Genomic DNA, 16,397 nt, shown 5'->3' with positions numbered 1-16,397 from the left:
TTGTAAAACTCTGCTGACGAGTTCCCGTTCCTTCCCCATGTGATGCTTTCTGTACAGTTCGATAAATAGAGAACAAAGCCCTTCGTTAGGGACAGATATACAGACAGAAGAGACAAACACATGGACAGGTTCACAAGACAGCCTCCAGACAGGCACAGTTTGGATTCATATAACAGACGGAGGACAGAGGGTACAGGGGACAGGAAGTAAAGAATTCAAGTCTGGACTCTCTTGGTTAAATGACTCCAAAGGGGAGCATTTTTACTTTTCTCCTTAATACAACAGTAATGTGCTGGGCAGTGGTGGCGCACACCTTTAATCCCAGCCGAATCTCTGTGAGTTCAAAGTCAGCCTGGTCTCTAAAGCAAGTTCCAGGACAGCCTGGGTTGTTACACAGAGAAACCCTGTTTTGGTTGATCCTCTTCTCACCACACTGCTTCCTTAAATCTCTAGTCCCTTTTCCCCACTGTCTTCTGGCCCAGGATATTTTGCCTTCCACTGTGTTTATTGTCTTTTCCTATCTTCTCTCTTGAGCCTCTTTTATTCACTCCTTGGTCTCAGGGCCCCTTTCTAGTTTCCTGGCCTTCACTTGTGTTTACTTCCACTGGTACATTTTTTTTTTTTGATAGGATTTTTCTCTGTAGCTTTGGGGCCTGTCCTGGAACTAGCTCTTGTAGACCAAGCTGGCTTTGAATTCGCAGAGATCTGCCTGTCTCTGCCTCCTGAGTGCTGGGATTAAAGGCATGCACCACCACCACCCGGCTTCCACTGATATATTTTTAACAGAGGCTAAACTTTGTACATGGGAGAGAACATGCAGTCTTTGTCTTTCTAAACCTAGGTTACTTTGCTTAATATAATATGTTTGAATTCCATCCATTTTTCTTCTGAAAATGTCTTAATTTCATTTTTCTTTATGACTGAATAAAATTCTGTCATACACACATGCATACACACGCACGCACACACACACACACACACACACACACACACATCTATATCTTCATGATCTGGTCATCTATTGGCAGACATCCAGCAGCTGCTAGATTTCCCTGCCATTGTGAAAAGAGCAGCAATGAGCATGGGTGTGCAAGTGTCTCTGTGATGGACTCCTTGGTGCATACGCCCCGGAGTGGACTAACTGGGGAGTATCCTAGATCTAGCTTCAGCTTGTTGAGAAGCCTCCGCACAGATGTTCGTAGGGGCTGCATCAGTGTCTACTCCCACCCACAGAGGGGAAGCATTCCTTTCTGCCCACAACCTCACCAGCAGTTGACATTCAGGGTGACATAAAGCGGCCCGCCTGGCTTTTCACTGATGGTATTATCCAGGCGGGAACTTGTCTGTGGAGAGAGAGGGGTGCTTTGCAGATGGCAGCATATTGGAGTCATTGTCAGAGAGAGGAAAAGATGACATCAGACTCACATCGAACCAATCAAGTTTAGTCTGCGACCGCTTTCCTGTGCAGTAATGAGAATTTTAATATTAATATCAATATCAATTATTAATTAATTTAATAAGGACCTGTTGTTATATGTGACTAGTGGACCTCTTTTAAAGGAGGGTCCTGAAAGCCCCCAAGGTAGAACTAAGAAAAACTGGCCTCAGTAGCAGACTGGCAGTTATGAAGGGGAAAGGCAGCTGGCTTGGGACCAATAAACTGCTGCCGGGCTCCTGGCACAGGCTGCAAAGGAGACACCAGGGGCTAATGTGCCTCTTCTGCCCTGTTTGTTAGGATACCTGCGCTTCCCAGGCAACTGAAGGAAGCTTTAGGAGTCCCTGTGCAAGGGCGATCGCCATAGAAGACGTTATCTTAAAAACAACAGCAGTTTTACTGAGATGTAATCCACGCACGGCACAGTACACTCATTTCCAGGGTACCGTTCGGGGCTGGAGCGATGGCCCAGGTGTTCAGAGCCCTCGCTATTCTTCTAGAGGACCCAGGTTCTGTTCCCAGAACCCACATTGTGGCTCACAACCATCTGTAACTCTGTTTCAGGGCATCAACCTTCTTCAGACATCTGGGGAGAAAGAATCAAAATGAGAAAACAGAGGCCAATATGTTACATGGAATCTCTTATATCAAAACTGGAATAGGTAACTCCATTAGAGACAGAAAGTAAATTAGTCGTTGCCTAGGCCTGATCTGGGGGGAGGTGGGGAATATGTCTTGAGAGAGCAATGAAAACACCCTAAAACTGACTGTGCTAATGAATATACAACTGTGTAGGTAAGCTAAAAACCCCTGGAACATATACTCATTTTGCAGTGCTGGGGATTAAGTTCACGGCCTTATGCATCATAGGCAGTGACCTTACCACCAAGTCTTAGCCTGTGTGCTTTCCTTTATTTGCATGTGTGTATGTGTTACGCACACCATGTTCATGTTTACTGCTGTCACATGTCTGAGAGCATACTATTACCGAGATTCACATGTCACAGCACTTACCAATGCTGCCATGAAATGGCACACCCCACACTGTAGATGCACATATGTGTGAGTATGAATAATGTCACACAAACACTTGAGGACAAGACATTCTCGTTTTAGTGCTAATCACTTCACCAGCTTGTAAGTCACCTGTCCCGAGAACTGGATCTGCCACCATCCACCACCTTCCTTTTCTCCTGTCCTCATGTAGCTACACTCTCCCTCTCACAGGATGGGCTGTGCTCGTTGATGGCACTTGTTCTCCGTGGCAATGGCTCTGCTGTCATTTCTCAGTCTCTCCTGTGCAAGGACTATGACCTGCCTGTCTTCCTACCCCCAGCAACTTAAGTTTCCACTGAAGAATTTTCAGGTATGGCTTGATCTTAATATCTTCCTCTTTAAGGAATTTCAGGTTCTTAGATTAGCCTAAAGTTTTCGCACTTTTCTCTTTTGGTAGGAGAAGAAAATGATGTAGCTTACCTGTAACTTCCCATATCTTTTATGGTCCCCGTCTAAACCTGATGGAGGAGGGTTATCTGTCTATTGTTACTTTCATTGGTTAATAAAGAGACTGCCTTGGCCTTTTTGATAGGCTAGCCCTTAGGTGGGTGGAGTAGACAGAACAGAATTGTGGGAGAAAGAAAGCAAAGGCAGGCAGACGCCATGACTCTCCTCTCCAAGACAGCTGCAGGTTAGAATCCTCCTGGTAAGCCACCACCTCGTGGTGCTACACAGATTATTAGAAATGGGATAGATCAATATGTAAGAGTTAGCCAATAAGAGGCTGAAACTAATGGGCCAAGCAGTGTTTAAAATAATACAGTTTCCATGTAATTATTTCGGATAAAGCTAGGCGGGTGGCCGGGAGCCGGGCGGGACGAAAAGCAGCCCGTAGCTTCATCTACAATCGTCGCTCCCTTTACATAAACCCAAAGGTGGCTAAAAATCTCTGCCATTGTCACTCGTGGTGAGCCAGAGGGAGGTGCCAAGAGAATTCAGAAAATCAGATGTAAAACAAATAAACAAACAAATCTTGAAGGTTCGATTTTTTTTTTTTACTGTCACATATTTGTTCTTTTTGAACTCTAAAGGAAGGGGGACACTCAGTGGGGTCCCCTAGGTGGTGCTAATTCAGGGAAGTTTTAGGGCAGAGGGGTAACAAGACTCCCATGAACACATGGGGCTGTAGCCAGATTGGAATGTGAAAAGTCCCCCACAGGCTCAATGAGTTTGAACTCCTGGTTTTCTACCAACGGGGCTGAGGGAGGAGGTGGAGGAGGAGCCTTTGGGTCTGTGGTCGAGCTAGCTAAGTAGGCTGCTGGAGGTGGGGCTTGGAGGTGATATCTACCTCTGGTTCTGGTTTGAGCTATCTGCTTCCTGATCCACCAACCCAGATCCACAGAGTGATGTGAATGTCTGCTATTCCTTTCTCACTCTGATGGACTGTTCCCTCTAAAACCATAAATTAGAATAAAGCGCTCTTTCCTTCAGTTGTTTCTGTTCAGTGCTTGGTCACGATGATGTACAAGTAACTTAGGTAGGAGGCTTCTTGAGCCCGACAAAGGATGTTGCGGTGTGCCCAGGACATGCGTGAGGCTTCTCTGCCCAGCGGAAGCTGCCAGTGTCTGTGTGTTTTTCTGGGAATTCTCACCACTGTTTCCTTTGGGTCATCAGGGCTCTGTGTTCCTGCTGTGGCTTTTGAAGATGATATAGACCCTTACAGCCAAGAGAAATGTCACATGGACTGATTGACTTTTGCGCTACCACGGCCAAAACTGCTGCTTGCCCATTTTAGGTCAGCTGTGTCCTGTTATGCCCAGATCACAGAGTCCCCCCAAAACCAACTAGGAAACTGAGTCCTGTTTGTAGACGCAAAGAGCCTTAATTCTTACACAAGCTTGCAAACTCGGACTCTCTGAGTGTTCAACATATTGGAGTGATCAGAGAGCCCCAAGATCAGTTAGGGTTGGGTTTTTTTTATAGTAGCAAAAGTGGGGGTGAGGAATTTCTAAGGTTCAGGACCCCGATTGACTGACATTTGTCTAGGAGTATCCTGGTAAAAAGCGATGGGTGTGCGCTGGCAGGTGATCCTATCTACAATGGTTGGAGCTTTAGGAATTTCCTTTGGATGGTCTGTTCCTGGGTGGTACTGGGGTTGTCTCAGTTTGTGGGCTTTCTTGGTACCAGGGTAAACTATTGAGACTCGGGCCTCTATTGAGCTTGCCATGGCTGGGTCCCAGTGTTGTTCTGTGTTCTTTCTGCCTTCTCTTTTTGCTATGAGCGAATAGATAAGTAATCAAGTCAGTAGGGAACTCTCTACAAAACCGAACACACCAAATTACGAAGCGTGATAAATCCGTAGTATTGGAGAGAATCAGCCATAGAGGAAGTAACAGAGCAAATAAGAGGACTTCTAAAGACCCAGGGGTCTCATTGTTCTATTATATAGCAGCAGCAAGGGATAGTCCAGGCCTGTAGAAGTGTCTACTATTCTTAAGTCTCCAGCACTATTCACTCCCAGTTAGTAAGCCAGCTTCAGAGGTTGCCATGGCTTCTGACAGAGCTTCTCCACTGCGTCTTCCATGCCTACGCAGCTCCCATGGGACTTCCTACACACCAAAACCCAACAAAGAGCTGAGTTTGACAGTAGACATGACCCTTTGAATAAGCCAGCTCCTCTTCAAACTCAGTGAGTTTATACAGCCCTCACTTTCCCAGGAGAAGAATTGAGGTGGGCTGACTTGTCGTATGACAATTGGAGACGGGTGGGGGAAACACAAATGTGGGCAGAGTCACAAAGTAGGGTCCCCGTGAGGTCCACGTGGGACAAGTGAGCTGCAGTTTTTCCTTAATAGTAACCTGGGTGCTACACAGTTCATTGTCCATGTAGTGAGGTTGGGTTAGCTTCTCAGAGGCAGCACAACAGGAGAGCTTTAAGGGACGCTTTCTCCTGCTCTGGGTTCTCCACGGGGTGGGTTTCTAAGTAGAGAGGAGTAGATGGACTGCAGAGTTTTCGATCAACTCCTCATAAATCTTTCGGCAACTTATTTTTAAAAGAACGTATCCACCCAACCCTCAAGCTAAGTCTCCTTTAGCCTTCTTTCTCTTAGGCTATTGGGACACTTTGATTAATTACTTATCATGTATATGTACACATGTATGTATGTGTGAGCGTGGTGTGCACCTTCCATGGCGCATGTGTGGAGGTCAGAGGACAATCTTGGGTGTTGGTTCTCACCTTCTCCTTATATGACACAGGATCTCTTGTCTGGTGCTGGAAGCGCCAGGCTAGCCGGCCCTTGAGCATCTAGAGACTCACTCATCTGCATCTTCCATCTCACTGCAGGAACCCTGGGATTACAGATGTGCACTGCACTGTTTTGTGTGGGTTCTGGTGATTTGAATTCAGGTCCTCACACTTGCGTGGCAAACACTCGACTCACCGGCCATCTTCACAGCCCCACCTCCTTTTTTTTTTTTTGAAAGGAAATCATATCGCAAAGCTGTTCTTGCTCCTATGTCTATGAGACTGTAGTTGCAGTAGTTGCAGAGACCTCTTTGCTTCTTCCTTCCCATATCTGGCCAGTCATCAAAATTGGTTTCTTACTTTTTCCTTCCTCCTTCTGCTCTCCCCCTTTTGCCTTCCATCTTCCACCCTTTATGTCCTTTCCCCTTGATCTCTCTCTTTTTCCTTCCCTCTCTCCCTCCTTCCCTCCTTCCCTCCCTCCCTCGCTCCCTCCTTCTCTCCTTCCCTTCTTCTGTTCCTCCCTCCCTCCCTCCCTCCCTCCCTCCCTCCCTCCCTTTCTCTCTCTTTGCGACAGTTTCTCTGTAGCCTTGGCTGTCCTGGAACTCGCTCTGTAGACCAGCTGCCCTCAAACTCAAAGATCCATCTGCCTCTGCCTCCCAAGTACTAGAATTAAAAATGTATACCATGGTGTCAAGCTATTAAGCATATGGGAAAACTGACAGAAGAACTGTCCAATCCCAGGTAATACAACTGTCGTGCAGGAACTTATCCCTCAAGCCCACTCTCAAACATTAAATCATCAGCTTCACGCTGAGAGTGTTGTGGTTTAGATCTGAAATGTTCCCTCGGGGCTCACAGATTTGATCACTCTTATTCCAACTGGTGATGCTGTCTGGGGAGGCCGAGCAAGCAGCCTGGCAGGCAGAGGTGGGCCTTTGGTGGTGAGCTGTTGAGGGATGCTGCCTGGCCCTCCCTCTGGTCCTGTTTTCTCTGCTCCCTGATCTGCCAGGATATTATCAGTCTTCAGTGTGTGTTCCTGCAGCCACAGACTGGTCTGCTTCTGCTACCATACACTCTCCACCACAATAGTTCCTGGAACCGTGGACCAGAACAGTCTTCTTCCCTAAAGTTGTATCTGTCAGGTATTTTGTCAAAGCAGAGAGGAAAGTGATAAACCGGCTCTGGGGGTCTTCCTTCCAAAGGAAGACTTGGGTGGTGGGTGGGGATGGGATGTGTGGGGATGGGGATGGGTGGATGATAGGTTCAGAAAGAGAGAGAGATTCATAGGTCACAGTGTAGAAATGTTTCATCATTTTGTCCGCTGCCATAGCTGCATTACTACACGTCAGCCAAGATATCTGGGGCCCCAAAGATGACTGAGTGGCAAGTCTTACTCTCCAGGACTCTAAGGTTCACAGTTTTCAGACTGTCTCTAAAGCATCCTCTTTCTCCTGTCCTGATGATACCTTCTACTCTTGGTATCTCAGGCTTTATTGGTGGCCGTTACTTTTAAAGTGCTCTTCTGCATTTTTCTGTCTTGTTGAAAATTTCCCTTTTTTCAGTGTTTCAATATGGGCTTCCTGAGAAAATGCTCTGCACACTATCCAGGGTCCCTGTCATCAGGCAATTGTTCGTCACACCAAGGTGGCCCAGGACTTTCTTTTCTTCAAGAAAAGGATTCATTAATCAATTAATTTGTGTATGTGTGATTCATTAATCAATTAATTAATGTGAGAGTTTGCGCATGTGCCTGTGCACCCCACAGTGGCCAGAAGCAGCTGTTTTGGGGTTACCTGACTAGAACAAGGTGAGATCAACCCCTTAGTTACACAGTTTTACATGAACCCCACCGGCTTATTCGATTTTAGACGGCAAAGGACTTTTTAAGATTGAATGTGTTGCTCTCTCTCCAGTATTTCCACCGCTACCTCAGTTTACTTGAGTCAGCTATGCTGTTGTTCCTTTTCAGGGTTTGATGTGGGTCGCTATGAGGTCTAAGTGAGATCACACATGGAAAGTGCTTAGTATGGCGGCTGGCATTGTTCGAGAGCTCAGCAAATGACGACAGCCATCGTGGTTCTCACTGAGTCCAGGGTCTCTGTGACCGCAAGAGAAGCTCTCCCTCAGGCTAGTTCCTCAGCTGGACACAGGTCAGGTAACTTTTTATTTAGCAAGGGAAGGGATTCTAGGGAGGTCCATGATGTGTGGAATTATGTCCTGCCCAAGAGGATGCCATGGCCATGGAGGGACGCTCTACGCCGGTGTTAAGGAGATTATAGCCCATGAGTCAAACTGGCCTCTCACAGAGCATAATGGAATGAATATACCTTCTTGGTGAGGAATCACTCCACATATTCAGATGGAAGAAAACGTCTAAGTAAGTGGGGAGTCTGGGAATAATGCCCAAATAAGAGTCAACCCCCAACAGGAGATTTAATTAACTTGGTATACATCTTATGCTTATGCATTTTATATACACTGCCATCCTTTAATCTCTTTCAGGTCACAGCCCTGGGGTACACTTTGGACATTTAAACAGAGACAAGAAAACGCAGGTCTGGTTGCCTAGGCAGATGGAAGATTTACACAGCAAAGGTCTTACATATTGCCAGAATCACATAAGCACACGAGTGTTATTCTTTTTCAAATAGTTGTTACCCAGAGTTGTCTTGCCCACCTGGCAGAATTATGTTTTTCTTGATAAGAGCACAGGGAGCTTAATGACAGACCTGGACTTAATGATGGTTGTGACCCTATACCATCCTTCCCAACCTCCCAACAAGCTGTCCGTTAGAGGCATGTCTTTGGTATGGGAATCAGGGGCTACTGGCTGGTCAATACTGGTGAGCAAACATTTACCTCCTAGCATGCTATATTTCACTTATCTCTAACAGGCCTGGTTAGCATATGGCTTATCCTTAGGGTATTTTGGAGGCAGAGCTCCTTTAGCTGAATTCTACTTGTCTGACTTAACGTCTCTGAAGCAAATCTATTAGTAAGTCCTTTATAATACCAATTCTATCACTTTGAGTTTCTTCTATATCAATGGTTTTGAACAACGTGCGAGTTAAGAATTGAAAAAATATGTATTTACTTTGTTTACATGTATGGTGTGTGTGTGGGGAGTCAGTACATACATGTGAGGGGGCAGAGGACAACTTTGGGGGTCAGTCCTAATCTTCCATCTTTCAAAAAGGATTTATTTTCTATTTAGCTATGGTTTCTGTACATTTGGCTGCATATGGGTATGTGCTCATGAGTACAGGTACCTGAGGAGGCCAGAAGAGGGTATTCAATCCCCTTGGAGCCAGAGTTACCTGCTGTGGGTTCTGGGAACTGAATGCTGCATCTCTGGAAGAACACTGAGTTCACTTAACTGTTGAGCCATCTCTCCAGTCCTTCCCCCACCTGGATTAAAACAGTTTAAAAAGTTGGTAGGCGACTACTCTGTGACATATGAAGTTATATAAAATTAGATTCTCAAAGTCTATGCATACAGTTTTGCTGGCACAGGGCATGCTCGTTTATTTCTGGATTGTCAAGGACAAGTTTCACTTTGTAATCATGGAAGTCAGGTAGTAGTGGCAGGTCTTATAGAGCTCATATAACTAAGAAGATTTACTGTCCAGACTCACAGAAAAAAAAATCTGGTTTCAGTGAAAGGTAGAGTAGTATAAGATCAGGATGTGGTGTGCAACCCACATCCATATCTATATAAATAAAACTATATATACGTATGTGTGCACACATATGTATGTATGTATGTAGGTACGCATGTATGTATTGAAGAACCAACCTGCCTCCATCTTAGGCTTAAGTAAAGACAAACTAGGTTTATTTCTGCTTACGATTAAGCCTCTGTTTCTCAAGGATTAGGCCATTCCTCACCTGTAACCTTAACTACAAATGGTTCTGTACTGCCAACTTAAGGAATGGCAATCATATTCTTGTTTCAAAACATTAATAATCATTTTGAAACTCTACCTCTGTCTCAAAAGGGTTGTGACGACTGCCTTGTTATGACTATGTGTTGTTACGACTGCCTTGTTATGACTATGTGTTGTTTGGACTGCCTTGCAATCATGTCTTTGTTTCAAGACTAATTTACCGTGTTCATGTTCTGCTCTTCTAACTGTTTACGTTGTCTGCCAAATCCCCCATTTGGAAACCCACCATCCCTGAGCTACAAAACCCTTGTCTTCCTCACGTCCAATTCTGACTTCTCAAACCCTGATTTAATTCATGGTTTGTTTTAAATAACTTGGCCATAATGATTTGGTTCGGTGGTCTTTCTCCTTACCTCTTCGGGATTAACAGTAGCTCGGTTTAGAAAGCTTCCAAGGAGGGCTCTGTTGACTTGGGCTGTGAAATTAGATTCTGTCTGATATCACTCACAGGCTTCTACTGTGATAGAAATAGTCTCTCTCCACAGAAACCTCACACTATTATAAGCCTAGACACTGGTGGGAGGGAGTGTGGAACCACCTGGTGCTAGGTTCAAGCCCTGCCTCCAATTGAGTGCAGCTCATTCAGATAAGCATCCGATTTCTTTCCTCTAGCTTTGCTCCTCCTGTAGCTGTTGTAGGGAGGGTGCTGGGCCTGGGGAGGGTGACTCATAGATTCCCCCTAGGAGTTCCATGGCTTTCAATTTCCAGATGAACTTGGCTAGTCAGATCTTTATCCTTCAAGTTTTCTCCTTACCAGTTTCTTGTGTTTGGCTGCCTCTCCTGAAGGTCACAGCTCTGGCAGAGGCCTTTTCTGTCCAGATGGTTCTCTCTGCAGGGTACTGGAAACGTTTGTCTTCTGGATGCCTTGGGCTTACGGGTACAATACTCTTGGGTGTTGGTTACCTTAGGTAGTGGCTCTGATTGGTTTTTTGAATGTGACTCCAGCCTTCATAAACACTTGGAATGTGTTATGAATATTTTCCTAATGCGAGCTCTCCGCCGATGCAAAATCCCAATCAAGCCAAATCAAAACAAGCCAAATTAAGAGATATCCAGGTTTAATGGGAGTTCTGCGCTCTTGGGTGGCCCCGAGGGACCTCGAACGTGACCACTGCGAGGAAGAAAAGGAGACCACATGTTCCTCTTTTGAGAGATCACTTAACTACCCCTGGGAGTGGTCCTGACTTCCCCCCCACGGAGCAGTCAGGACCTGGCCTGCTGGGATTTGGAGTTCAGAGTGCTAACTCTCAGGGTCGGGGGGCTAGGATAGATGTAAGGGGCTGGGGCCTAAGCTCCCAACTTAACAGAATGAATTTTGGTTTCCTCATCTGTAGAATCAGGATAGCTTATGAGTTTTGATCATAGCACAGATGGCACCTAGCGCAGCGCCTGAGCGTGCAGAATGGCTCAGTGAATGCCACGTGCTTTCTGCTTCCCTTTAGTTCTTCTTGCTTCCTGGTGTGGGGTGGGAGCAAGTCAAAGGGCTGTAGAACAAACAGTTAGCGTCTAATTAGGCTAGTGTTTAGGGGTGACTAGGAAAGCTAAGAATCTGCAAGTAAAGCTAACAGGCTCTTTGATGACTGGGTTAAAGGAGACGAAGGCATCAGGAGTAAGTGTGGCTACTTGCTTATTGGTCATCACCAGAAGATACAGGAAGCATACCCAGAGGAGAGAGGACACACCGAGTTCCATTAGAATCTGCTGAATTTGAAATGCCTACGAGAGGACCAGGTGAAAATGCTAATGAGGAGGTTGGCTGGGAGGAAGCGACTCGTGGGAGGGTTTGGGCAGAAGAGGAACATTTGCAAATCAACACTAGACTGGACAAGCCACAGAGCCAAGAAGATATCAGTGTCCCTTGGGGTTGTTGGGAAGATAGGATGCCCTAACGGCCTTGCTTCTTGAGCTGGGTTGCCACTCTCTGCCTGTTTAATGCTGGAGACACGACCGACCTTGCTTAACTGCCCCGAAGTTCTGTTTTCTCCAGCAAATGAGAAGGTCATGACAGGTGATTCCCTTTGGAGCCACAGGATTTAAAATCTAATTGAGAGGTTAACCCTGAAATAACCTGAGATTAATGACCACAGTCTCAACGAGTACATGAACACCAGCCCCCCCCCCCCCCAGAACTCCTAACCAGTGGCTATTTTTTAGTGAGAAGACACACGGAATTGTCCGAGGCAAAATTCCATCGAAGAACCAAAGCAACAAAGTGACGCATAGTCACCAGATGCTGTGATAGAAGAATTCTCTGTCCCCAGAAACCCCACAATATCACAAATATTTTATAGAAAGGAACCCGGGACTTCCTGGTTTGAGATTTGAACACCTCCTTCACTGAGTGAAGGCTGTATGGATAATGTCTGTTTTGTTCTCTAGGTCTCTTCTTCCTGATAGTCTGCCTGTCTGCGACTATGGAGGGCGACTCCTATTCAATCCTTACAACCACCCTAGAAACTAGGTAGTGGCAGGAGCCTCCATTTTGCAGAGAAACAAGTTAGATGATAAGAAGTCCAGTTATCTCGCTTGCAGTCACAGGAGAGGCAGGGAGCCAAACCCAAGCTCCTGTTTCCAGAGTCTAGGCATGTAGTCCCAGCCTGTGGGCTCCTAAGGAATACGCTTGAGATCTGGGGAAACAAGTACCAGAAACATTCAGTGGAATCAGTAATAACTTGAGATCCACTGTTGTTCTCGGAGGCACAGGGTCAAGAAAGGGAGTCATCAGTTATGATTGGGTGTCATTACAGATAACAACAGAATACTCTTATTTAGTATATTTTAGTAACAATAAAAAAAAACACATACGATGACTGGGGAGATGGCTTAGCAGATACAACTTCTGCCTTGCCAGAAGATTCCTGTACGAAGCAGGGCATGGGAGCACATCTCTCTCTCCTCAGCATCCTATGGAGAGATGAGACATTGTGGCACTTCCTTTCGGGTACCAACTTGGAAGTTTCTAGAATCACCTGAGAAGAGGGTCTTGGTGAAGGTTATCTACCTCAGGTTGGCCCATGGGCATGACTGCGGAGGATTGTCTTGGTATTAATTGAGGTGGGGTGGCTGGCCCACTGTGTGGGGTACTTTCTCTGTGCTTCAATTTTGAGCTGTATAAGTGTAGAGAGGAAACTAAGCACATGTACATATATTCCCCCCTCTCTTGCCTGTAGATATGACGTGATACCCTGCTTCAGATACCTCTTCCGACTGTCCCGCCGTGATGGATTGTAACCTGGAAGTGTAAGCCATAGAAACTGCTCTCCCCAAGTTTTTTTCCAGGCTATTTCTATTATAGAAGTGAAACTGTGATAGAAATGAAGCTAGAGACTCCCCGTTAGCTCACTGACTGCTAACTTAGCATAGACAGCATTGAACAAGAGATCCTGCCTGTCTCAAGCAAGGTGGATGGCTAGAACCAACACCCGAATTGTCTTCCTGACCTTTGCAAATGTCCACACTCATACACAGGAACATGCAAACACACACATACCATACATATTTACATATGCAGATTAAGAAAAAGAGGAAAACTTTTACATATGAAGACATATAATACACATTCCCATAGTGATTTCTTATTTCTGTGGTGTGTGTGTGTGTGTGTGTGTGTGTGTGCATGTGTGTGCATGTTCATGCAGAGGAGAGAAGGAACGTATTCACTGGAGCAGGAGGTGATTGAGAGATGCCAACACGGATGCTGGGAACCGAGCTTGGGTCCTCTGGAAGAGCTGCAGTGGATCTTAACTGCTTATGCTTAACTCCAAGCATATTTAAGTTCATTTAAAAAGTGTTTTTCATTTTAATTCTTCCTTTGTCTGCTCCAAGAGTCACTTCCTCTGTGTTGTGCCAGTTGTGTGACAGATCTTTCTGGGGAAACCCAACACATGTACATCTACTCACTCCAGGAGGGAACCCGTAATGGACCAACGTAATGACGGCACCAATGTCCAACTTGGTTAATGTGCTGCCTAATTTTGTGTCAACTTGACACAGGCTAGAGTCATCTGAGAGGAGGGAATCCCAACTGAGAAAATGCCCCCGTAAGACGGGGCTTTAGGCAAGCTTTTAGAGCATTTTCTTAGTAAGTGATTTTCTTAGTAAGTAAGGGGGAGGGTCTGTCTAGCCTATTGTGGGTGATGTCACCTGGGCTGATAGTCTTGGGTTCTATAAGAAAACAGGCTGAGCCACAGTGTGTGCGCCAATAAACAGCGTTCTCCATGGCCTCTGCTTCAGCTCCTTCCTCCAGGTTCCTCTCCTGCTTGAATTCCTCTCCTGACTTCTTTCAACGATGAGCAGTGATCTGGCAGTGTAAGTTGGATAAACCTTTCCTTTTCCAAGTTCGAGTGACAGTTCACAAAAGCTGAGAACCTGGAGCACACTGCATAGCCTGTGAGGTTGGAAAGTACTCTTTCTATGGGACTCAGTGGGTCTGAACATCCTCCAGGCAGATTGGCTGGTCTGTACTTCTTTCAGGCTTCCTGTCTGGTCTGAGAATGACTTTCAGCAGCCTTTCCTAGATATATATTTTTGGAGAGGAAAGGACCTAGTGAGTCTAGTCAGTTTCAGGGATATTCTGAAGCTATTTTGAGTTGTTTATTTCCCATTTTAAGGCCTTCATGCAAGATGGAGTATTTTACCCCTCTTAGAACATCCTAATATCTCACCTCCCTGTAAACATTTTGCCCTAAAACATGCCATTATTACACTTCTTAATACCCTGTGTCTCTCCAAGCTTCCCACCAAGATGGAAGGCTTTACTCTCAGAAGAAGCACTATACAAGAGTGCCTGGCTGTTTCTATCCTCTGCAGTGGAGGCTGGTTCTTCTTACTCTGGCAAGTGTTCCCAGGGTACCACTGAGGTCCCTGTTTATACACGTTCTAGATAGTTCCTTGTTAAGGATTCCCCAGGTAAAACCCTCTTGCCTTTTCCATATTAATTTTCCCTCTAACAGTTTTTTTTTTAAAACCAGTGATCAAGCGCCTGTTATTTCATAGTGGGCCCCTGAAAATCCGAGAGCTGAATCTGTGACCAGCAGCAACGCATGCACGTGTGCACTTTCTGCCTTCTTCTCAGTCCAACTTGACAGCCCTCTGTTTTTGTTTGGTACTTTATTTAATCATAACAGAGACAAAATGGAATTCAAATTGATACCTGTATGGGTATAAGCTTGGTCGTGCCCACACACTCTCTTTGGGCATAGCGACGGTTACTGTTTCATCACTGCTCACCTCCCTTGCTGATAGCGAGGAGGTCATCAAAAAGAAGCTCTTCATTAGGAGGATTATCACAGCTATCAATTTGCCATCCCTTTGATGAGTGCTGGCTGCACTTAACGACTCACTGAAGATGGAGCCGCGCTCCCTTTCAGCAATAACACGAGCTTAATCAGCATCAGTGCGGCGAAGACAACGGGTAAACAATCATCTTTGCGATGATAACAATTTGGTCCAGGCAGGAGGGAAAGTATCCCTGGCTAGGCTTGCTCGACTGTAATGGGAGATCCAGAGGGGGATGCTGAAGAGGAAGGACAAGACTGGTGGCGGGGGGCGGGGGTGGGTGGGTGTTGGAAAATGTCGATGAAATCAGCTCAAGAGACCTGGTGCACATGCACGTGCAAGCGCGTATGTGTGCATATGCACGCGCGCGCGTGTGCAAGTGATATGTGTGCCTGAGCATGCAGGATTGAAAAGCAGTGTATCGGGAGCTTGGTTCATAGCAGGGAGAGGGGGAAGCAATACATTCCTGTGGGTCAGCACGGGTCAGGTGGCTGGCTCTGCTGCTGGCAGGCTGTGTGACCTTGGACAAAGGATTTGACTTCTGTAGGTCTCAGTTTTCTCAGCTGGAAAAGTAGAACGAAGAAGAGATGCCCACCCCACCAGGGTGGTGGGAGGCTAGGATGATACAGGTAGGGCTTTGCTGTGTGCTGAACACATTGGCGAGGGCATGGTGATGGCTGCTACGAGGTCCTACGAGGGTGCAGACTGAGCTGCAGAGATCCGAATCTCAGACTTCCAAGAGGACTGCGTTGCATTTTGAAGGTGGGAATGTTGTTCTGGGAGCCACTGTGTTGTTTCAACAGCCTGCAGATCTTTCCACCCATCCCGTCATGAATGTGCTCACATCTCATCTCCTTTTATATTCCTTTGCATTGACATAGAAGCTTGGGCGCATGAATGATGTTAAAAAAAATAGTCACTGTTTGAACTGAGGGTTGCACTTGTTAGTTAATAGCTCGAGAACATTTGAAACCACGAATGACATCACCACCCTGAAAATAATATAAATAATAGTAATAATAATAATAATAATAATAATAATAATAATAATAAAAGTGTAAGGCTATTTGGGCTTTGTGTTATTTTCAACCTTTTCAAGCATATTTAATTCTCAGGAGGTGGACACGATACTATTGCCAGTTTCATTTTACTGATATGGGACTGTAGGGTTTGGTGCCACCTTGTGCCTCAGCGCCACAGCCCTCGAGGAGCGGAGCTGAAGTGAGAATTCAGGTCTCTGGGCAGTGCAGCCGAGGGATTTACTGTTCAGAGGCGGAAAACCTGGACTAGTTGAGAAGTTCTTTCTCACCGGCAGTGAGAAGCAGCTCACAGGTCAGCTTTTTACAGAGTGTGAAAAGCTCGTATTTCTGTGTGCAGTTGGCTGACATAGAATGGAGTGGGGGAGGCAAGCACCCACGGATCTGTGCCCCGTGGAAGGTCAGCTGCCTGTCATCTGTGGCTGACGGCTGGGATGCATGACACAGAGGCCTGGAGT

This window comes from Myodes glareolus, chromosome 18 (assembly GCF_982192425.1).
Source record: "Myodes glareolus chromosome 18, mMyoGla1.1, whole genome shotgun sequence".
Classification (NCBI taxonomy): Eukaryota; Metazoa; Chordata; class Mammalia; order Rodentia; family Cricetidae; genus Myodes; species Myodes glareolus.
This window is presented reverse-complemented; position numbering follows the sequence as displayed.